Below are 23,304 nucleotides of genomic sequence, written 5' to 3' on the forward strand. Positions count from 1 at the left end.
TTCTAAACAAGTAGTTGAAGAGAAAGAGACTGTATTCTAGGTTTGAGGGACAACCTGTGAGAATGCTAAAAGGTAGAAGATGGTCCTGTTTGACTGGAATGTACATTTGGTGAAGAAATGTAATATGTAATCTCTAAGGCAAGTTGGAACTGGACCGTGGAGGGTAAGATGTTTATTGTTGTTGACTCTCTCTGACCCCATTTGGGGTTTTCTTGGCCAAGATATTAGAGTGATTTAGTATTCCCTTCTCCAGCTTATTTTACAGATGTGGAATTGAAGCAAATGGTGTTAAGTTATTTGCCCAAGGCAACACAGCTAGTTAGTTCTGGATGTCAGATTTGAACTCATGTTCTCCTGACTATAGGGCCAATGCTCTATCCACTGAGCAACCTAGCTGCCCCTCGATGGTCATACCTTTATATTAAAGGACGTAGTGAACCACTGACGATTTTTGACCAGGGTAGCAGGTGAAAAATGACTGAGGAAACAAAGGTTCAGGCTTACAAACATATCCATTTATTAAATAATGTGTGTCAATTGCCTAACAAATTTGAACCAGTTGCCTTCCTCAGCTTTGGCACTAGACCCCAAATACCAGGGGAGACAATTGTTAAAAACAATCAAAGAAGACCAGTTAATTAAAATAAAACAATTTACCATGATACAAAATTAGGTAATCTGATTTCTAATTAGAGAAAGATTAGGGACTTTCCAAGTTGGAAGGGGGAGAATGAACAGGTACAATTTCCTGAATACAGAAAAAGAGATATCTCACTCCCCCAAGTGTCTGTAAATGATCAAAGGAACACGGAAACAATAGCTGATTGATCAGTGTGGGGCCAGTTTTTAGATAAGACATATGGGTTGCTGGAGATATATGAGAAAACTCCTTGCATCAAACTTTGGGTCTGATCAGGTTTCTGGTCAGCATAACTAGGTCTTTAGTTAAGGATCTCTGAGCAACATGTAAAGGTGATCTATCTTCCCAGCCGTGCAAGAATATGTTCAAACAATGGAATAACATTCTCTCACAATTCCTACAATTGGATAAAGTTTTCTCATAAGACAGAAATTGGACTAGACCCATAATTGAATAAAAAAGGAACTGAGCTAGCTCCAAAGTTGAGTCCCAAGATGGAGTCAGTGTGGTTCATCCAATTCCCAATACTGGGGTGGCAACCCACTCCCACCCATGGATCATTTACCTGTAAGTCAAATCTATAAGTTTTTCATGTATTCATAATCAGAGTTATATAAGTCAGGCTACAGATCAAACTATTCAGAGGGTTGACAATGGACTAATTTTGAGGAGAGAATTTTACATGTCACCAGGGTAACCAAGAAATCTTAAAACATAAACACCACAAAACAAAAGATCAAAACAGTACGATAATGATCAGTATTAACTAACGTCAAATCTCTTTGTATTCCAGTAACCCACTCCCTGTATCCATGTAAATAGCACATCTTGAGTCCCAGATATCCCATGTTCCTTCCTGGATATCTTCTCTGGGATGTTCTGGAATAGGCTTCATTCTCAGGGCAGCTCTGAATGGGGCTCTACTTCTCTGGTTCGAAATTATTAGGTAATTCTCCTAAAATCTGCTAGTAACAAGACAATACAGTCTAATATATCCTACTACATTTGGTTTTCCATTAACTAGTTCATGTGATGAAAACCAACTCACACCTCATGGAGCTAATCTGATTAACTACAGAGCTATAAGAAAAACATCAAAGTAGGAACCTATAATTGACCTGAGACTTGAGAGATTTTCAGTTTTTATATACTGCTGTTTCTACCTAAACCCTGTACTTGATATAAGAATCTTTTTTAAAAATTCATGAGGGTCTAACTTACAATATGAATTCTTCTGTCTTTTAAAAGTAGCAGACAGATATTTTTAAAATGGGAAAATATGAGAAATAACTCATTCAGACTCAGGAAGGATGAAGTTAAAAGCCCAGTTTATTATACAGTTACAAAAGCAGATGTCCTGACATATACACACCAGATCAAGAGTTCCCTATTTCTAATCCCAGCTGCAGAGTCCCTCCTCTGTTTTCTCACTGGCTGAGTACTCCAGAGTGTACAACTTTCCAGCACACCTTCTACCCATCTACTTCTTGACATATCTTCCCTCCTTCTACATACATCACATGTTCAGAAAATGGTGTCTTAACCCCGCCTGGAGGTGGAGAAGTTAGTATTGATGAGCCTATTAAGCATGCTCACTCTAAGTAAAGCTTAACCTTTGTCCTACTTACTGACTTCTACCAGCAAAACAAGATAAGACTGGCTGAATCCAGTTTTACTTAGTTACTTTTCTAGTAGTTGTTTCAATTTTATGAAACAAACATTTTTGTTATATCAGAAAATAATTTCAACTTTCTTTACAATTATCAATACAATTTTGTATGTAAAATCCTTAATCCAATTTTGAGAACTTAATACCAAAACATTCCCTACTACATTTAGAAGCCAATCTCATATATATATATACATATATATATATATATATATCTTTCTTAGAGAAAACAATCTCATCCTGTTGCATTCTTGAAATTTATTATTCTGTTTTATTAGCAAATTTTTACATTATATCTTTGTCTTATTACTTTGTCTAATCCCCCCTTTGGAGGATGTCATCCCTATATTTTAATTTGATCACAAATACAGTTTAAAATTGTAAGTTTTTTCATACTTGAATTCTGGTAGAGTAACTCAGATATATTCCAGCATCAATCTATTAATTAACAGATTTAGTATTGTGCTTAACAAAGCTTCTTCTGTTCACTTACCCTGATTATAAAAATTGGTTATAAAAGGAAAGGAGGGAAATAATTATAACAGTATTAAGACTCGTCCCCTCAAGGGCACAGACTCACCTGACATATACTATAACAAGATGAAAATGCCCTTAGTTCTGTTTGATTCCAGACACGAGTCATATCTTACAGCTAATCATGTAATCACAGAGTATCAAAAGCCAGGCTAACCAGGTGGGGGAACTTCCTCTTCAGAAAGTAAATAACACAAGAAGCAGTTAGGTGGTGCAGTGGATAGAGCACCGGCCCTGGATTCAGGAGGACCTGAGTTCAAATTTGACCTCAGACATGTAACACTTACTAGCTGTGTGACCCTGGGCAAGTCACTTAACCCCATCGCCTAAAAAAACAAAACAAAACAGAAAGTAAATAACACAATGGGAAAACTAAGTTAAAAGGATCCTATTTTAGGCCACACCAAAGGCATCCCCTCAACTATTCCCAGGGACAGACATCCGCCTGTAGCAGTTCTCAGGCTGCAGCACATGCCACTTTCTACTGTTGGCATGACAATTCAGATAACCATCCCTGTAATCAAAAACTCAAAACAGTAGTGAATTATAGTTCCAAGAGTTTTTACCTCAAATAGCAAAATTTCACTAACCACAGCTTAGGCCTTGAATATTATTAATTTCTTATGTTTAACAGTTACATTTCATTTATCATTTATTTATAAATTAAAACTAACCTCATTCTGGTGTTTCAGACATATAGCAAATACCCAGTAGTTGACTCATGTTGTGTATTGAAGTTATCTTTAAAACACCTTATTCATTTTCATAATTTCTGTATTAGCCAGAAATTTTCAAATGAAAACTCATTTTATTATAGAAAGTATATTATTATCTGTTTTAAAACAGAATATGCCCCATTAAATATTTCAAATATCTATTTTTAAAGCTCAATTCATAATTTAGCAGCATCCAGATAAAAAAAGAAATTATCTTTTTAACAGCATTTCTGATGCAATGATGTCCCAAATTTAAACATATAGGAGAAATTTTCAGAAACCCAACAATAACATATATGATGCCATGTATTTAAAACATAAAACAAAACTTATTAGTCAGATGACAGTAATTCAGTTTAATGCATTTCTACACTATTTTACATAGAAAATCATTAATCTTATTACCTTGAGCATTTTATACTAATCGCATCTAAGATCTGGTGTACAATTATCAGATATGGAATAATTAAATAATAATAATAGTCAATATTTATATAGAGTGCTTACCATATGCCACTTTCTGTGTCAAGTACTTTACAGTAATTATTTTGATCCTCACAATAACCCTGGGAGGTGGGTACCATTATTATTTTCCTCTTTACATATCAGAAAATTGAGGCAAATAGAGATAAGATACCTTGTTTAAGATGGTGTACCTCAAGCTTTTTGTTGTTGTTGAGCATACTTTATTTATGAAACAGATCTGAGATGAGAGGGGTTAGTTAACAGGGCCAAAAGGGGAGAGTCTCTGAGCTGGAGGAGTCACAAGGGGTCTTCGAGCTGGGGTGGGAGTTAGAGTAGAATCTCTGAGCTGGGATTGGGGTGCTGAAGAGTTCCTTGATCTGGAATAGGAGTCAGCTGAGCTGGGATGGAGGCTAGGGGTTGGGGTCAGGGAGTCCCTGATCTGGGATAGGAGTCAGGAGAAGGATCTCTGAGCTGGGGTGGGAGGTGGGGTCCCTCTTCATCGGCCTCTTTTCAGTTTAAATCACTCTTTCCGTTTCTTAATTAAATTTTAGTCATTTTTAAGTTGCTCCCTGATTTAAACAATCTTTTCTCTTTTCATGGTCAGGGAAAGGTTAATAAGAGGCAGACTACAAACCTCATATGTATGTGTGTATGTGTTTGTATAGATTTTTTTTAATTTTTTTTCACTCTGCGATTACTTTCAAACAAGCTGCTTTCCTTCATTACACTGAAACAATAAGTCCATCAATCTTCAGGGGAAATTTTATCTAAGTTCTGTTTTCCCCTAAAACTTTTGCAGAATTTAGTTGTTAGTTTTCCTTAAAACAAATTCTTCAGTGGCACCTCAAAACTCATCAAAATATTTATAATGATTAATGTCCAATCTCCTTAATCTCTAAATCTCCAAAATCTACTAAGATATTTTTATTAGTTCTACAAACCAAGAAAAAATTTTTCCTTTCTTTGACCTGACTTAATCTCTGTAATTCCAATGTGGCTAAGGATGAAATGACAGAGAAAAAGTATCTTGCGGGGTTTTTTTTCTTTTTATCTCCCGTTGAAAATCTAAAGTGAGAATTATTCCTACTTACTGGGACTACTACTTTAAGAATGAAACATTATTAATCTTCCCCTATTTTCCCTTTAGAAATCTGTCACTAAACAAACACTAAACACAACACAAGACAAAGATTTTTCCAGGAAAAAAAAAAACAGACAAAATGTTAAGAGAAACACCTAAGAGGCTGATGAGGAGTACGGAGAACTGGGCATAAAGAAGAAGCCATCACTTAAAGCTGCCCCAGCAAAACCAATAGTTCATATGATCAGAATAAGATTTTTCATTAACTAGCCTTAATTTCTTCAGCTTGCAACAATGTAGAGCCAAATTGGGGCCAGGACAAATTACCACTTGAATCCCGTGCAGATTTATGCCATGTATCACGTAACTCAATAGCCTGCTGTTCAATCACTTCCATAACTATCAGACTCCCTGATCCCACACTACCAAAAGTTTATTTAAGGGGGAACTCACCAATATTTTACTACCACTTGAACCCATAATGCCTCCCCAAGAGAAAACCTAATCCTTACCTTAAATTTAACCTTAATTTAATCTTAAAGTTAACCCTAAACATTCCTCTTCTGGGGATCTTAGACTTAAATCTTAAACTTCTGCTGGGGAAAAACTAAACTGAAACCTAAGCTAATTCCTAAACCTACCCCTAAACCTTACCTTAGCTCAGAAGAATTTGGGATCGAGAGCAGGAGTCTGACCTTCAGGGCCATCTTCCATGAAAAAGTCCCTCGATGAAGGTGAAAGATTAACCAGAGTACTCTAGGGAGTTTTTCTGGAAGGTGTTTGGCCCAGGGGTCAGAGTCCTCACTTCAGTTAGCTCAGTTCATCAAAAACTGTAGTGGGTGAAAAATGAAATGACTGAGGAAGGAAAGGTTCAGGCTTACAAACATATCCATTTATTAAATAATGTATGTCAATTGCCTAACAAATTTGAACTAGTTGCCTTTCTCAGCTTTGGCACTAGTCCCCAAATACCAGGGGAGATAATTGTTAAAAACAATCAAAGAAGACCAGTTAATTAAAATAAAACAATTTACCATGATATAAAATTAGGTAATCTGATTTCTAATTAGAGAAAGATTAGGGACTTTCCAAGTTGGAAGGGGGAGAATGAACAGGTACAATTTCCTGAATACAGAAAAAGAGATATCTCACTCCCCCAAGTGTCTGTAAATGATCAAAGGAACACAGAAACAATAGCTGATTGAGCAGTATGGGGCCAGTTTTTAGATAAGACATATGGGTTGCTGGAGATATATGAGAAAACTCCTTGCATCAAACTTTGGGTCTGACCAAATTTCTGGTCAGCATAACTAGGTCTTCAGTTAAGGATCTCTAAGCAACAGGTGAAGGTGGTCTATCTTCCTAGCTATGCAAGGGTTAGGGTTAACATTCTCTCACAATTCCTACAATTGGATAAAGTTTTCTCATAAGAAAATTTCTATTGGGGGAACTGAGCTAGCTTCAGAATTGGAATCTGTGTAGTTCATCCAGTTTCCCCTACCACTTGCTGTATTAATCTCAATCCTCTCACCAGGATGTAAAACATGAGTCTAACCTGTGGATTAGGGAAATTACTGTGTGGAAAATGGTTTATGGTGGAGAGAGATTGTCGTTGAGGTGGCCAGTTAGAAGTCTGTTAGAGTAGTCCAGGCTCTCAACTTGTGATAGGCCTTCAATAAAAAGGATGTTCTTATAATTGGAGAAAAGGGGACAGATGTAAGAAATATAGACGTAGAAGACAAGATTTTTAACTCTTTGAATATATAGCAAGTAATGGAAAGGAAAAATCAAAGATGACCTCAATGACCTCATATCTGGATAACTAGGGGGATGCTGATATTTGGAAGAAGAGTGGGTTTAAAAGGGAAAATGAGGAGTTCTATTTTGATCATATTAATTTGATTTCACCTACAGATATCCTGTGGAGATATCCAGCAACTTACACATAAAAGCTTGGGAGCTTTCTGTACAGAAAATCAAATTCATGGGAGCAAAAGAGCTCATCATTCTGTTTAGTCTTCCCACTCCATAACATTTAATGTGCCTGGTAGAGTTTGACTCAATGTCTGATAAGCTTCATGTTATATGTAAGGTAAGGATGGATGCCTTCACCCACCAAAAAAAAAAATTCTTGTCTCTAAGCAAGCTGTTTATAGAAACTACTCAGCCTCAGAGGCCTATATGTAATTATTATTATTTTGTATATGAGAGGACTGCGTAGGGACTAGGGACACCTGGGTTCAAGTCCTTCCTCTGACATACTGTAACTATGTGACTATAGGCAAATCATCTTACCTGTCAGTATCCTAAGCCACACTCTAAGGCTAAAAATTACATTATAGTTGAAGATTTTGGAAGGAGTTTTCACACCAATGAAATTACAGTTCTATGTTCCCTCTTCACTCATCAAAATAATATAAATCTTAAACTTTAAGATATGTGTGAATATCTACTTGGTTTAATAATTAGTAGTCAGTTTTAGACTCATCCTGTTCAAATCAACAAACATTTACTAAGCTCCTACTATTTGCAGGATACTTTTTAGCCATTGGGAAGAGTTTTTACCAAGCATCGAGACTAAGAACTTACCTTTCTGTAGATCATACCCCTCCCTTCTGACTTCTTTCAGAGGCTTTCTCTCTAAACCCACTCCACCCTTAGGTTTTTATCTCATTCCTTCTGGAATTTGCCCCCTTCTCACCTGGAAACAGGAAATAAAATCCAAAATTCTACTCCTCCTTCTACTGTCCTCCCTCCTCTTCAGTTTCAAAGATAACGTCACAGATGCCAGTATAGAATAGGCATAAACTAGATCCATAGAGGCTGAAATGAAAGTAATTTCTGTCTTTGATGGTCTTCCTGACTGGCTAACTCCATATTAAGCATCCTCCCTTACCTCTAGAAACTTCTTAGCTCCATAGTCTCTGATTATTTTGTAAATATCCCATTGTTACTCCCAGCCTCTCGTGGTTAAAAAAAAAAATTGGGTGGAATGCCGTATTTCATAGTTCAGTAGTTAACCTAAGTTAATTAAATTGTGCAACAAACTAAGACATCTGTATTTCCCATACAACACAGAGCCAACTTAGTTTAGAAATATGTCCATGTGCCCAATGGGAATAAGAAAGTATGAGTCAATACGATATCCCCAATGCAACAACAAATGCATTTAGATCCTGTGGTATACAAGAAAAGATCCTTGGCATGTCACAAAGTCTTGAGTTTCCCTACTCTCCTTTGCCAGATTTTGATCAGGGGTCTGCAGAGTAGAGATACTGTGATCATTAGTGAAGGGAAGATGACTGGTGTGTATATGGTTGGAATATAGCTGGGTAAATGGTTAGACCAGGGCCTCAAGGCCACAGGTTCCCCACCCCTGGGTTAGACCAATGGATGACAATGTTAATGTTTTTTCTCTCTTGAAATTGCTTAGTATTTACCTTTATTTGTATGTGTACATGTTGCATCCCTCCAGTAGAATGTAAACTTAAAGGATAGGACTGTTTTATTTTTGCTGAATTGATTGGAAAGGGTGTCTAGGTAGAGGAGGGTGGTAATAAGCCCAGCCTCTCCTTTCTCCCCAGCAAGGTCAAAACATATCCATCTAATACAGGTGTTCTGTTTTTTAACCCATAGCTATAAGTGAGCTAACTTCCTTATCTACTAACATTTAGTCTCACCTCATTTTACAGATAAGGAAACTAAATTAGATAGAGATTAAGATTAGTAGCTAACTAAATACTTTAACTGTCAGGATTCAAATTCTATTCCTCTGACTGCTACTCCATACAACACAGTAGTTCAAGGACTAGGCAAACCCAGTGGTATAAGCTAGAGTTTCAGAATCATAACCACTGCTGTGGATATTGTATCCTCAGGTTTGCAGAGCATTTTACAACAGCTCCTTTACCACGTGTTGCTTGCAGAATAACTAGATCTCTAACAGAAAGGTCCTTTCTTTGTCTTATTTCTATAATGGTTCTTTTCCCTGCCTGAAGTCTCTTACCTGATCCATCTTCAATATGCCTGCCCAACTAATATTCCAGAAGCACAGGTCTAATGTCATTCTTCTGCTCAGTAATCTCAAATGGCTGCCTATTACCCCTAAAACAAAATACAAACTCCTTTGTTTGGTATTTAAAGCCCTTCACAAAGCTTATCAGACATTGATAAACTTTTCCAAGTTTATTACACATTACTACCCTTCATACATTCTCTATTCCAATCAAACTGGCCTTCTAAGCATTCCTGTACATAATATATACAGTTCTCATCCCTATGTATTTGCATAGTCTTTCCTCAAAGCTTGAAATGCATGCCCTCCTTGTATTCAACTCCTGGAATCCCTAGTTTTTCAAAGCTCTCCTCTTAGTTGAAGCCTTTCCTGCTGTGATAACCTGAAGCTGCCCAAGTGCTTCTCGCTTCCATTGCATTCCTTATGTTAATTTGTATGTTATATCTGACAGGGTATAGGCCCTGGAAACCTTCCCACCTCCAACTTTCCTTGAGTTTTCTCCTTTTTCCACAAGGTCAAGTCTCTGGAGTTCCCCTGAGGCTATAATCCTCTCAACTGGCCTTTCTTTGTAGCTTAACCCAATCTCCCAATTATCTGTTCCCAGCTCTTCACTGCCCCTTACCTATGGCCTCTGGCTACTTGCCATCCTTAATCCTATCTAGATTCCATTCTCCCTTGGACTAGTGATCCAGGTCCCAGGAGTTCTGTTACCTCACAGTCACCCAGAGACTATAGGCCACTCCCATCAAGATCCTCCCTAGACCCCTCCTTCAGCCCCCCCCACAACACAACTTATCCACTCCTAGATCCCTCCCACAGTCTTTCTGTATGTAAGATCCTTCTTGCCTCCATTAAAGAGCTCAGATTCTTAAGATCTAGCCAATAACACAGACTCTCTAGGAATCTCGCTTACCCCAGTCAGTGTTCCAATAAACCTTGTCTTTGGCTGAAAGAAGCCTTGGGTCAAATTCACTCTGGCAGGACCTGTGACACTGTTTTGGAGTCCCAGCACCCCCAAACCTCAGCATATCTATATATCTATATATATCTATATATCTATATATATCTATATATATATGTATATGCAATATCTGTACATGTTGCCCCTCCCCTTGATAGAATATAAGCTTCCAGAGGGCTGAATCTGTTTCATTTTCATCTTTGTGTCTCCAGTGCCTAGGACAGTGCCTGGCATATAATTGTTCAGTCATTTCAGCCATGTCTGACTCTTGGTGACCCCATTTGGAATTTTCTTGGCACAGACATTGGAGCGGTTTGCCATTTCCTTCTCCAGCTCATTTTATAGGTGAAGAAACTGAGGCAAACAGGGTTAAGTGACTTGTCCAGGGTCACACCCAGCTAGTAAGTATCTGAAGCCAGATTTGAACTCATTTCCCTATCCAAGAGATACTCAGCCTTTCATTTTAATGTAGCCCACATCCAATCAAGTCAACCAGTTAGATTTGATTGCTGTTTGATGGCCCACCTGCTGTTTTGAAGGGCATATAAACTGTGAGTGCACTGCCATGATTGTCTTTGGTCCAAGAGAGACAGCCGAATGACTAGACTTTGATTAACAACCTGCTGGCATTATTAATAAAATTACTAAATTACCAAATCTATGTCCCTCAAATCTTATTAAAGGCCACAGTAGGTAGAATTTGAATTCAGGTCTTCCTGACTTGAGAAGCACTTTGTCTACTACATCATCTTTGGGAGTTGACCTTGCCAAACTGACCTTGTCTCCTTTTCTCAGACCAATGAGTTGCCTGGGGCTGACCAGTTTTAGGTACTTCTAGCCTCTGGTTATTTTGCACATCTCTCAGACTGTCCCCTTCAGAGATTTCCAAGCTTTCTCTGGGGACTTTTGCTTATTATGCAAAACAATTTACCTGGTGAAAACTGTGTGACACCACCCCCAATTCTTCCCACCTACAGCTTGGCTATTCTCTCTGCCTATGTGATGTCCTTATATAAAGCTTGATTAAAGTCGTCCATTTTGCTGTATTGGCTGTTTTCTCTTGAATTCAGGTTGACTGTATTATGTGTTTGACCCCTTTGCTGGATCATCATCCTTCTTCTTCATGCTAAGTGTTGAAATCCCCAAGGCTCTATACCCTCAGTGTCCCTTGAATTAAATTGTCATTTTATGCCTCTTTCTCCCAAAACCTTGTATCTAGCCTAAATCTCTTTCTTGACCTTGTCTCTACTTCCACCATCTCCACAAACCTCCCTGTTGCTGTTTGGAGACACCACCATCCTTCCAGTCACTGTTCCAACAACCTCCGAGTCATCTTTGATTCTTCCCACTCCCTAATATGCAAACAGTTGCCGTATCTCCTTAGATCTCCCTGCACATCTCTCATGTCCATCCTATCTCCACTTACACAAGCTATCTCAGGCTGTCATTGTTTCTTGTCTGAACTGTCTTGGTCTCCTAGTTTGTCATCCTACTTTTAGTCTTTCTCTTCTAACCCATTCTTCCCACAGCTGGCAGATTGATTTTTTTTTAAAAACAGGTCTGACCAAATCACACCCTTACTAAAATCCCACCTTCTATAGAAGTGTTAGAAATAAGGCCTTCTAGTTAAAAACAAAACTAAGCTCAGAGTGAGTGAAGAATCGTTTATTTACGGTTCTTGAAAGAGAACTGGGCACATCTCTCAGAAGAGACTGAGCCGATTACAGAATTGACAAAAAATTTTATACTGTTAGAACACCAAGACTCCTCCCTTCCAGGCCTGGATTGGTCCGTTCCTTTACGGTTACAGTCTTACAAGTCCACCCATCTCATGTCCCCTCGATGTGCCCCCCCCTTAACCCTCCTCATCCAAAAGCCTGTGCCCTTTGTCCTACTTAGGGCTGGTTAAAACCAGTTCTTCCCTCTAAAACTTTGGGGTCTATCAAAAAATTAGGGCCGTTCTCATTGGCTTGCCCTTTCAAGGTTTTGCAAGCTTATTAAAACAGTGTAACTTCTTTGCTGATGTTGTAAGATTTCAAAGGTTATCTTAAATTGTGGGAGCATGATACCTTGTCCCTTGCAGAAGCCTTCCCTAATCCCTCTTTCTTCTAATGCCTTCCCTCTGCTGATTTTTTCCTATTTATCCTGTATATAGTTTATATAGTTATTTGCATGTTGGCAACTAGGTGGTGCATGGAAAGAGTGCAGGGCCTGGAGTCCAAAAGACTCAATCTTCTTGAGTTCAAATTTGATCTCAAACACTTTTAGCTATGTGACCCTGGGCAAATCACTTAACCCTGTTTGCCCCAGTTTCCTCATCTGTAAAATGAGCAGGAGAAGGAAATGGCAAACCACTCCAGTATCTTTGCCAAGAAAATGGGGTTCTAAGACCCCCAGACACACAGAAAATGGCTGAACAACAACTATTTGCATATTGTCTCCCCCATTAGATTTTGAGCTCCTCAAGGGCAGGGACTGTTTTTTACCTGTCCTTGAATCCCCAGTGCTCAGCACGGTGCCAGGCACATAGGTGGCTCTTAAAAAATATTGTCAGTCTTATTGACTGATTGACTACTCAGAAATCTTTAACTCCCTGTATGAGTTCAAAAATCATTGGCTCCTTATTGATTCTAGAATAAAATCTAGCCTGGCCTTTAAAATCCTTCCTTTTGGCTTTCTGGTTAGTTTTTGGTTTACTTCCGTTAACATACTAGGTTTCAATCCAATTGGCCTGGTGGCTGTTCCCCAGACATAGTGTTTCTTTTTCCCAAGCAGTCTCTCATTTCTAGAATGCAGTCTGTCCTCACCTCTGCTCCTTAGAATCCCTAACTTTGTTCAGGACAGCTCAATTTCTGCCTCCTACTCTAGGCCATGCCTGATTCTCTCTGCTTGGTGGAGTGGGGGGAATAGGGAAAAGGACCCTAGTTAGAGCATTGTCTTTCTTCAGTCTACTTTGTGTTATTCTGTATGAGTGGGATAGAGACCACTTACCCAAATAAAAATTCAGAGGTTTCTCTCAGTAGAAACAGAAGTTTTATTCTAGCAAGTCTCGCATGAGAATTGGGCATCACCTACCCAGGGCGGACTGGAGTAGGGAGGCAAGATACAGACAGCAAACAAGCAGTTACATACCCTTAGACAAACAACTCTAAGAAAACCCCACACACACACTTGTTTACCTCAATCTCTTTATCCTCATTGGTTGAGGTGAGAGACCTTACATCTACCCAGAAACTAACATTTTACCCAAACAAGCTTGGGAGCTAGAAGATTGCCTTATTTGGCAAAGATAAGGCTGGGGTGGTGGTTACAAAACAAGGGAGGAGGTGGGCAACAGATGTATGACCCAATCACATGATTTACAGGAAAATGTAACTTAGGCCCAGCTAATGCTAAAGCCTTAACTAAATTTTGGGGCATAGCTTCCATTTCATATGAGAAACTTTCACTTGTCCCACACATGTATGTAATTTGTATTTAATTATCTGTGTCCTCATTCCATCCCTCCAGTAAAATATGGGCCTGAGGGAAAGGTTTGTTTCACTTTTGTCTTTGCATAACAAAACTTACATTTATATAGCACTTTAAGGTTTACAAAGCACTTTATGTATGTGTATATATCTAATGCCTAGCTTAGACCTCTGCCCATCATAGGCCCTGTTATAAATATCTGTTGGATTGAATTGTAACCCACATACATCAATGGACCAATTTGCCTAGGCAGCTTGACAAACTAGACCTGTTTGAGTGCAGTAAATTCAGATGTGAAATGAAATGGATTTCTGATCATTTTGAGTTCAAAGACAATTCAGTTCATTTTTTAAAAACTACTTATAATGTATTTTTAAAATTACCTTCATTAGAAAAGACTTCCATTTATTCACTTGCTTTTTAATTCATTGTTTTTTCTCTTCAAAGTAATTATCAGGTTAACTGAGTTGATTTTTAAACCCTAAAGCAAACTGTTCTTTGTATAACTTCTGCACAAAAAAACTCCAAATAAAAAATTTACATTATGTACTTATGAAATATATGATTTTATTCTGTTTATAATTATGAATATTCTATAAAGTTCTAATTGTGAAATAATTATGAATATTTTATTTGGGACAGCCTATAAGAATTAAATTAAATAATCCAGCCAAGACCTCTTCTGCTCTTACTATTATGCACAAGACTTCATATTAAATTTATTTTTATAAGTTTTATTGAATATAAATAACATTTTGATGAAATAAGTTATAACTTGGAAGATGTTTACTATAACAATAACCATATAAACTCAACATAAACCTTAGCAGTAGGTTTATTGCTTTTTTTTTTTTTGCTTTTTGGTGAGGTCATGGGGTTAAGTAACTTGCCCAGGGTCACACAGCTAATAAGTGTCAAGTGTCCAAAGCTGGATTTGCACTCAGGTCCTTCTGACTCTAGGGCCAGTGCTCTATCCACTGTGCCACCTAGCTGCCCTGTACACTGCTTTTTAGTACACAAAACAATGCCTGCCCCAAATTTCTCAGTCATTGATTTTGCTCAATCTGTGCAAATTCCATGATGAGAGGACTAATTGATTTGTTTTCCTTCTAAGTATTAAATAATTAGATCAAAAATATTTTCTGCAGTTGTACATCCTGTTAACTGAAGACAAAAAAACATTTTCTCATCCATTTTACTGTCATGCAGATATCTTACAAATACAATTAGGTTAAAAATATCACTTGTTTAATTACAAAGAATAAAGGTCACTTTTTTAAACTCTTTCCACAATAACTGATTCAACATCATTGGACCTGTCATGTAACCAATGAGCAATTGTAGTATTAGAAATGGGTATCATCCCTAACTTCTCAATGGTACTGTCACCAAACATATATGTAACAACTGCTTTGGTACGTGGCAGAATTTTCCTGCAGTAGTATGAACCTCCCAATTTTTTGCAATTTGATAACTTACTAAATATGAAGCTTTAGTCAATATTTCTACCTTCTTGTTTATTCATAGAAATAATTGAACCAAGGTATCATATTACATATCAATATAAATTAATCAAGGTACTATATTGTATGATTTCAAATCTTGTTCTTTTCATTTAACTCAACAGGCTAATCAACATAGCTTTCATGTTTTTATTGTAAATATCAAGACAAAAGAGAAGGTTTTAAGTTGCAAGTTGCCAGAACTTCACAAATTACACATTGTGGTCATAGATATTCCAGAGTCCAATAACTATAGTTCAGAGTCCACCACTATGGTGAGGATAGGTGGGGAGGAAGTATAGGATATGTGGACATTTGCCTGCTACTCTGGGTGATTGGGTTTCATTAGGTACAATTGCCAACCTCCCTCCTTCTGAGTTGTGTGTCCAAACTCTAGGCAGTTCTAATACAAGTTAACTGATATCCAGAGCAGCTTTGCAATGACTATTGGGAAAATTCTGCCTCCCAATCACTACTTGGGGGCTTCTGCTGGGGTCCCTAGGAGGGATCGCTCTGGGCTTGGGAAGGAGCAGTGACAAAGTAAGAACCTTACCTACTTCCTTTTCATTTTGGGTAGGCCAGAGGGAGTCACACAAGATAAGGAGGATTGGGTAGACTGTGATCTGGTTTGTGGATATCATTACATTATCTTTCCCCCTAAAATAACCCATCTTCTGAACTCTGTTATTGCTAAGGGCAACACTATCCTTTCAGTCACTCAGGTTTTCACAGTAGGAAGATTCCTCACTTTCACTTACCCCACATCTATATATCCAGTCAATTGCCAAATCTTGTATGTTCTACCTCCAACATGTCACACCTGTCTCTTCTCTAGTAACACTTCCAACACCCTAGTTAAAGTCCTTATGGTCTGCACTATTGCAGTAGCTTCCTAACTGGTTTCCCTGCCTTAGGTCCTGCCTCACTCCAATCCATCCTCCATGCAGATGCCAAAGTGATATTTCTGAAGTTTAGATATGATATTTCACAGACACACACATATACAACACACCCCACTTTAATGACTTCCATTGGTTTCCTAGAAACTCGAGGATCTATTTTTTTTCCATCTTTATTTTATCTCTTTGATTTCTATTTTGGCATACATTTTATAATGTATGTAATTATTAGTACAATAGTATATGTATATAATTTATAAATAAGCAAATACACATATATTGGGGGATGCATAATCAAAAACTTTCTATTGATAGAATTCATGATCAAAAAAGTATGGAGACTACTGGTTTAGAGCATTTAGCCAAAGTAGATTTTGTGTGTGTGTGTGTGTGTGTGTGTGTGTGTGTATGATTGTGATGCTTTAAGGGACCCTAGAAGTATCTGGTAACACTCGAGAAACATGTTTTTTTAAATTAACAGAACCTAAAGTGGGAGAAAATAAGTGTAATTGTCAGGTTAATTTCTTTGAGGATGCGGGAATTCTTCAGGAATCCAAAATAGGATAGGACCCAGTTTCCTTACAAGATGTATTAGTTTTCCCTAAAAAGAAACAAAGCTGTTCCCTAAACCTTGATTTGCTCCTGACTCCCTTGACGCCCTTGATGACTACCCTTCCTGATCACCAAAAGGCTTTATAAAAAGTCTTACCTACGTGGAGATGGAGTCCCTCCGTCTTAGTGAATATTTGAAGATCACGAGAGTTACCACTGCTGACCAGGCAGGTTTCCATATGGAGACCACGTGGAGTGGGATGTAGGGGTGTATGGGACGTTCAGGAAGACTAGCAGCTCTTGTGTGAAGGCTTGCTAAACAGTTTTCAGGGCTGCTCATCAACCTTTGGTATACACCTGATTCACCTAATTCTTGCCTGTGGCTCCAAGAAGCTGGAGCATGCACAGCAGCCACACCCCAGTAAGACAACTCAGCAGAAAGGCTAATCCAGGTTGAGGGTAATTGACAGGCCTCACACCTATAGTTGAATTACAGGGATGTCTCCCCCAACCATGTGAAGACTTTACCTCACAGAATGAGCAGATAAGAACAATTTGTTCCAAAGGTCATAAAGGCAACTGAAACACGTGCTATGGAGTGCTTAGAGCTCGGTAGGGCATCAAAGGCCATCACCAGCCATCTTGACTTTTGTCCTCCCACTGGACTTCGATGACTCAGGAGGAGAGTATGAGGCTGATAACTTTGTCCAACTCTCTCTAACTTTAATCCAATTCACACACAAATCAAGACATCACCTGTGATGTCATTGGTCCTCTTCAAAAATGAAAGGCGAACAACATATGTGATGTGGGACAAAGATATGTCTGTAGAAGCTGAGTAGCACAGTTTCCTTTTTGCATATGCTTTCTGTTTTAGGGCAAAGTAAATCTCCTTTTGTTAAATATTCAATGCATTAAGAGTGTCTTATTTCCTCCCACTATAAAACCTGAACTAACAGGATGTTGGCATCAGGTCTGCCCCTAACACAAGGCATTAAGTACACCTGGGGACCAGTCTTTTATGAAAGACTATTAGGACTGCCTTTCATTTAGAATTTTTCCCTTTGCATAATAACTTCTTTGTCAATAAATTTTTCATTCCTACCCCTATCCTCCTTGATTATTCCTTTGTTCTCCTTAAAATGGTATAGTGTAGACCTGCACAACTTGACAGTAGGTAGGGGCCAAAATTAAAAAGATCTTATCCTCTACCCAGTCCTACCTGAGAAGAACAATGGACCTGAATTCACCTAGATCACATTATCTTTACCTTTTAATCAGAATTAAGAAGCCTTCCCAGTTGGGTGGGGTCCTGACCAAGATTGAGAAGAATGTCTCATTGTCAGCCCTGTCCTTCACAAGGAAGTAAAAAGAAAAAAAAACCTACTTGGGTATAAAATTGGTTATTAATATAATAAGAAAATAATCATTTTTTTGTAAGAAACAAGCATGAAACCATGCTTACTTGGTCTACTGCAAATTTATGTGACATAACTTCAACTGGGTCTTACTGCTGCAAGGCAGTTCTTCTGCATTTCCCTAATTAAAATCATTATCCCACTCATCACAGTGCTTTTCCAGACCTTTTCATCCCTCCTCAAATGTCTCATTGCTGCCCTTTCCTACCCCCTCAGCAGAGCACTTCACCTCATATTTTATTGAAAAAACTGAGACCATGGATTTCAGAAAAACTTGGAAAAACTTACATGAACTGATGCAGAGTGAAGTGAGCAGAACCAGGAGAACAATGTAGCAGTAACAGCAACATTGTCTGAAGATCAACTATGAACGATTTAGCCCTTCTCAGCAATACAATGATCTAAGACAGTTCTGAAAGACTCATGATGGAAAATGCTATCCACATCCAGAAAAAAGAACTATGGAGTCTAAATGCAGATCAAAGCACACTATTTTCTCTTTTTTTTTTCATTTTCTCTTTCAAGTGGTTTTTCCCTTTTGTTCTGATTCTTCTTTCACAACATGACTAATGTGGAAATATGTTTAATATGATTATAGATGTATAGCTTATGTCAGATTGCATGTCATCTTGTGGGGGGGAAGATAGGGAGGGGGAAAAATTTGGAACTCAAAATCTTATGAAAGTGAATGTTTAAGACTAAAAATAAATAAAAGAAAAGAAAGGAAATAAAAAATAAAATATATTTAAAAGAAAAAAAACTGAGGCCATCTAATAAGAGGTTTCTCTTTTTTCCTCCTTGTTCTCAACTCTAATCCCTAAGATGCCTTCTGCCACTATCTTCTCTTTCACCCTTGTCTCATGAGGTAGCCTTTCTCCAAGGATAATCCCAGTGCATGCACAAATGATCCCATTTCATTCCATCTTCAACAAATTGCCTCCTCTATCATATCCACTTTCTCACTTGCATTCAGTCTCTCCTTGTTTACTGGCTACTTCAATACTGCCTTAAAATATGCCCACATCTCCCCCTAAGAACCAGCTAAACTGAAACTCCATTACTTCCACTGGCCTTATTAGCAAAGCTTCCTAAGGCCCACGTGACTTCTTTCTCAGGATGTCTGGCTCTAGATCAGTAACTGATGAGGTCTAGAAGTTAGGGGTCCTGGAATCCCAAAATGATGACAAGTGGGACCTGCCCAAAAGAATTTGTGTGTGACAGCGACCCTAACTCAATTAAACACAGAGACTTCTCAAGGTGGAAGCAAAAGTTACTCTTCATTACAATCTCTCCAGAAGGGGCGTCTGCTACTCCGGTAGACTACCAGCAGGAGAGAGGCTAGGCACAGAAAGCAAAATGGGATTATATACCCTAATGCAAACAAACCTCCACCCACCACTATCCCTTATTCCCATTATTTGGGAGGCGGGCTTACGTTCCAGGCCCCCAAAAAAGAACAAGGAAACAGGGTATAGCCAATCCCAGCATACAAGTCCTTATTTAGCAAACCTAGTGCTGATGTAGCAGTGGTGTGACAGTCAGAAGGGGGTTTAGGGCAGAATTCCTATAGGTTTAGGTAATTTAAACTTATGGCCTGTTCCTTCTGTCAGAGCCTATCTCTAGTTTCAAGACAGTCTTTTCATCACCACCCTGAGAAGTCTTCACAGAGGCTATATCTCACTCAAATTCGACCCAAGCTTTCTTTCAGCCAAACACAAGGTTTATTGAAGATTCGTCGTAGTAGCTAGACTCTTAAGGAATCTGAGCATCTATGAGCTATTGGCTAGATTATAAAAATCTGCACCCTGGCAAGATTATAAGAACCCCAGCATCTTAATGGAGACGAGATGGACCTTATATACAGAAAGACTGTGGGAGGGATCTAGGAGTGGCCAAGTAAGCTGGGGTGAACAGAACTCCTGGGACCTGGACCTCATGGCCAAGGGAGAGTCACAATAGAATTATCAAGGGTGGTGAATGGGATGTCCCAGTGAAGACTTCTCAGTGTAACTAAAGTTTGGGATAAAACTATGCTAAATATGGTAATGGGTTCAGAAGGTAGGATAGGGTTAAGTATAAATTTCTGTAAGTTTTTTTTTAGAGCCACATATCAGTAGTTCAAATTTGTCTAGTTGTTAAGCCTTAGCCTACTTTTTAATTTATTCAGATGTGCCTTTGCCCCTAAAAAGAATCTGGCTCCAGAAAACCCTTAAAAGGTTCTTTATCTGCTCCCCTTATCTCCCTTTGAAAGGACTTTACTCAGATGCCTTCCAGTTCCCTCCATTATCTGTCCCCATTGTCTATTCAATCTCTCAGACCTTCCAAAATAGTTGTAAACCATCTTTCTGCCATGGTGGCCTGGCTTCTAGACAGCTAGTGGGAGGGGGAATTTGCTCGGTAGGGCTATTTAATCTGGTTTTCTGCTTCTGTGTCTTTGTCTCCCCACATCACAGCATACTGGTGGAGGGACACCCAAATCTTGAGACTTGAAATAATGATAATAAATTAACTTTCTGTTTCTCCTTGGACACCTCGGTGGTTTTTTTTTTTTTATTTGAGTGGCATCCCACACAGTGGGAAGTGACATGGTGCCATAGGGAGGCAAGACAATGAAGGGGAGATTGGGTGTAGCCAAGATGAAAGGCCAGTTGATGGGATTACAGCCTCAGGCCCCAAGCCATGTGGGAAAGTCCAGGGTTTTTCCTTTCTGGGGCCCAGATTCCAACCCCATTATAACCACACCATTGTGGTTATTGGTGATGTCAAGATCTTTCTTATATAGTTTTGTATATTTTTGCTACCTGTTCTTAATCTCTTCTACTTCTGTTAAGTAAGTCTCTAACATTTTTGTCTTTTGTCATGCCCATTTTTTGTATGAAACTTTCCTTTGATATCTCTAATTTTCTTGAAGAGATATTTTGTCTTTCCCATTCTGTTGTCTTCTACTTTGCATTGCTCATTTAAGAAAATTTTCTTATCTCTCTTTGCTATTCTCTGGAATTTTGCATTAAGTCTCCCATTCTTTCCCTTTCCCTTTTCTTCTTTCCTCAGCTATTTGTAAAGCCTCATCAGACAGTCATTTTGCTTCCATGCTCTTTTTCTTTGGAATGTTTTTTGTTAGGGCCTCCTATACAATACCGCAAACCTCTGCCCACATTTCTTCAAGCACTTTACCAAATTTAATCCCTTAAATCTGTTCTTTACTTCCACTTCATATTCATAATTATTATGGTTATTTAGGTTATACCTATACATTCTGATGATTTTCCCTAATCTTCAATTTAAGTCTGAATTTTGCAATCAGAGGCTCATGATATCAGCCACAGTCAGCTCCAGATCTTGTTTTAACTGACTGTATAGAGCTTCTCCATCTTTGGCTGCAAAGTATATAATCCGTCTGCTTCTGTATTGACTATCTGGTGATGTCCATATGTAGAGTCATCTTTGGCTTGTTGAAAAAGAGTGTTTGTTATGACCAGTGAGCTATTTTGACAAAACTCTTATTAGTCTCTGTTCTGCTTCATTTTGTACTCCAGGGCTAAATTTGTTTGTTATTCCGATTATCTTTTGGTTTCCGGCTTTAGCATTCCAATCCACTATGATGAATGTGATGTTTTTTAGATGTTATTTCTACAGTATGTCGTAGATCATCGAAGAACTGATCAACTTTGGCCACTTCAGCATCAGTGGTTGAAGCATAGACTTGTGTGTTGAATAGTCTGCCTTGGATTGAAACATATAGTTCTGCCATTTTTTGAGATTACATCCCATTATTGCTTTTCATACCCTTTTATTGTCTATGAGGGCTACTTCATTTTTCCTAAGGGATTCTTGCCCACAGTAGGATATGTAGTGATCACCTGAATTAAATCTACCCATTCCCATCCATTTAAGTTTACTGACACCCAAGATGTTGATGTTTAATCTTTCCCTCTCCTGTTGGACCACGTTTAGCTTACCTTGGGTCATCGATGTCACATTCCAGGTTCCTGTGCAGCGTCGGACTTTCCTTTTATCACCAGATGTGTCTGCAGCTGAGCGTCCTTTCAGCTTTGGCCCAGCCATTTCATTAGTTCTGGAACTACTCGTAATTGTTCTCTACTCTTCCTCTGTAGTGTGTTGGACACCTTCTGACCTGAGGGGCTCATCTTCTGGTGTCATCTCTTTTATCATTTTAATAACTGTATATGAGATTTTCTTGGCAGATTACTGGAGTAGTTTCCCATTTCCTTCTCCAGTGGATCACCTTTTGTCAAAACTCTCCACTATGACCTGTCCATCTTAGGTAAGTGTGCATGACATAGGTCATGGTTTCCTTGAGCTTCACAACCTCCTCTGTCACAACAGAGGCCTGGCACATGTTAGGTGTTTAATAAATGTTTATTGACTGGCTAATTATAGTTCTACTTACTAGTTGTGTGACTTGACTTCTCTGATCTTCAGTTACCTCATCTGTAAAATGGAACCCATCGTACTTGAACATTAGGATCACATGAGCTCTGGAGATACCTTCCAACTTGATGATCTCTATTTTTGTCATTCAAAAATGGAGGGAACTGGAAATTTTCAAAGTGTTGTTATAAGTACCAAATACATGTAATAGAGCTTACGTTAAGTTCAGGGGTTTTTTTAGTGATAAAGACAAAGTACTTATAATTCTTTGTTAATATTGTACTGATTCTGTTTCTGTCTATTGTTCTCATCATCACCACTATTTTCATATTTTAAAAAGGATAGACAATTAACAGTTTGTTTGGCAGCCATTCAATAATAGACTCGAGGCCAAATTACAAGTGGTCTACACTGCTTTAAACATCTGTTAGCTAGCCAGAATGGTCAAGGAGAATTCCTCCCTGAAAATGTTGAGCCGATATCGTCAGAGCAGCCACAAAGTACCTTGTGTTTTGCTTAGATTAATACACTTCTGTTCAAAGTCACCTAAAAATATGATGGTAAGATCCTAGAGTATATAAAATGCCATGGTCTGAAATTACTCCAAATACTTTATCTAGCCAAGGTTACACTTCTAGCAATATATATGAGCGTTTGCTACAAAGGCATAATGAATAAAAGTGGCTTTCCACCTTCTTTTCTTTATTTACTCAGAGTAAAATGCTGAGAGTTGGATATCTTCTTTAAAAGGAGACACTGGCGAGACAATAATGTAAAGAGCACTTCAATTAAGTACTTTTCTATAGTTAAACATCAGGCCAGTACATGTTGCCAAAGAATGAAGACATTTTATTTAAAATTACACTGGCAAGAGACCATCAAATTATCCTTAACATTTTCATTAAATTGAGATACAGATATAGTTAGGGTAGTAAATCTCTTCTGAAACAAGGAGTTTATTCAAGAGCCAAGGCCAAAGGCAGTAATAA

General features: G+C 38.3%; 1 long non-coding RNA gene across 12 annotated transcripts in view; it reads left to right on the forward strand.

Annotated features, from left to right (window-relative positions):
* LOC110223913 (uncharacterized) overlaps window positions 1–23,304 on the forward strand; it is a 78,100-nt gene that overhangs the window by 1,765 nt on the left and 53,031 nt on the right. For 4 of the 12 annotated variants that reach the window (XR_013485918.1, XR_013485924.1, XR_013485914.1 and 1 more), the window contains exon 3: window positions 22,129–22,208. The exons of 2 other annotated variants lie outside the window; for them this stretch is intronic. This is a non-coding gene — a long non-coding RNA (uncharacterized LOC110223913). Of the gene's footprint in view, window positions 1–7,019; window positions 7,198–18,139; window positions 20,452–22,128; window positions 22,209–23,304 lie in introns of those variants that run through there. 6 more of the 12 variants (XR_013485915.1, XR_013485927.1, XR_013485928.1 and 3 more) reach the window with 6 other exon arrangements.

This window comes from Phascolarctos cinereus, unplaced genomic scaffold (assembly GCF_003287225.1).
Source record: "Phascolarctos cinereus isolate Bilbo 61053 unplaced genomic scaffold, phaCin_HiC Scaffold_1;HRSCAF=81, whole genome shotgun sequence".
In the NCBI taxonomy this organism is placed as follows: Eukaryota; Metazoa; Chordata; class Mammalia; order Diprotodontia; family Phascolarctidae; genus Phascolarctos; species Phascolarctos cinereus.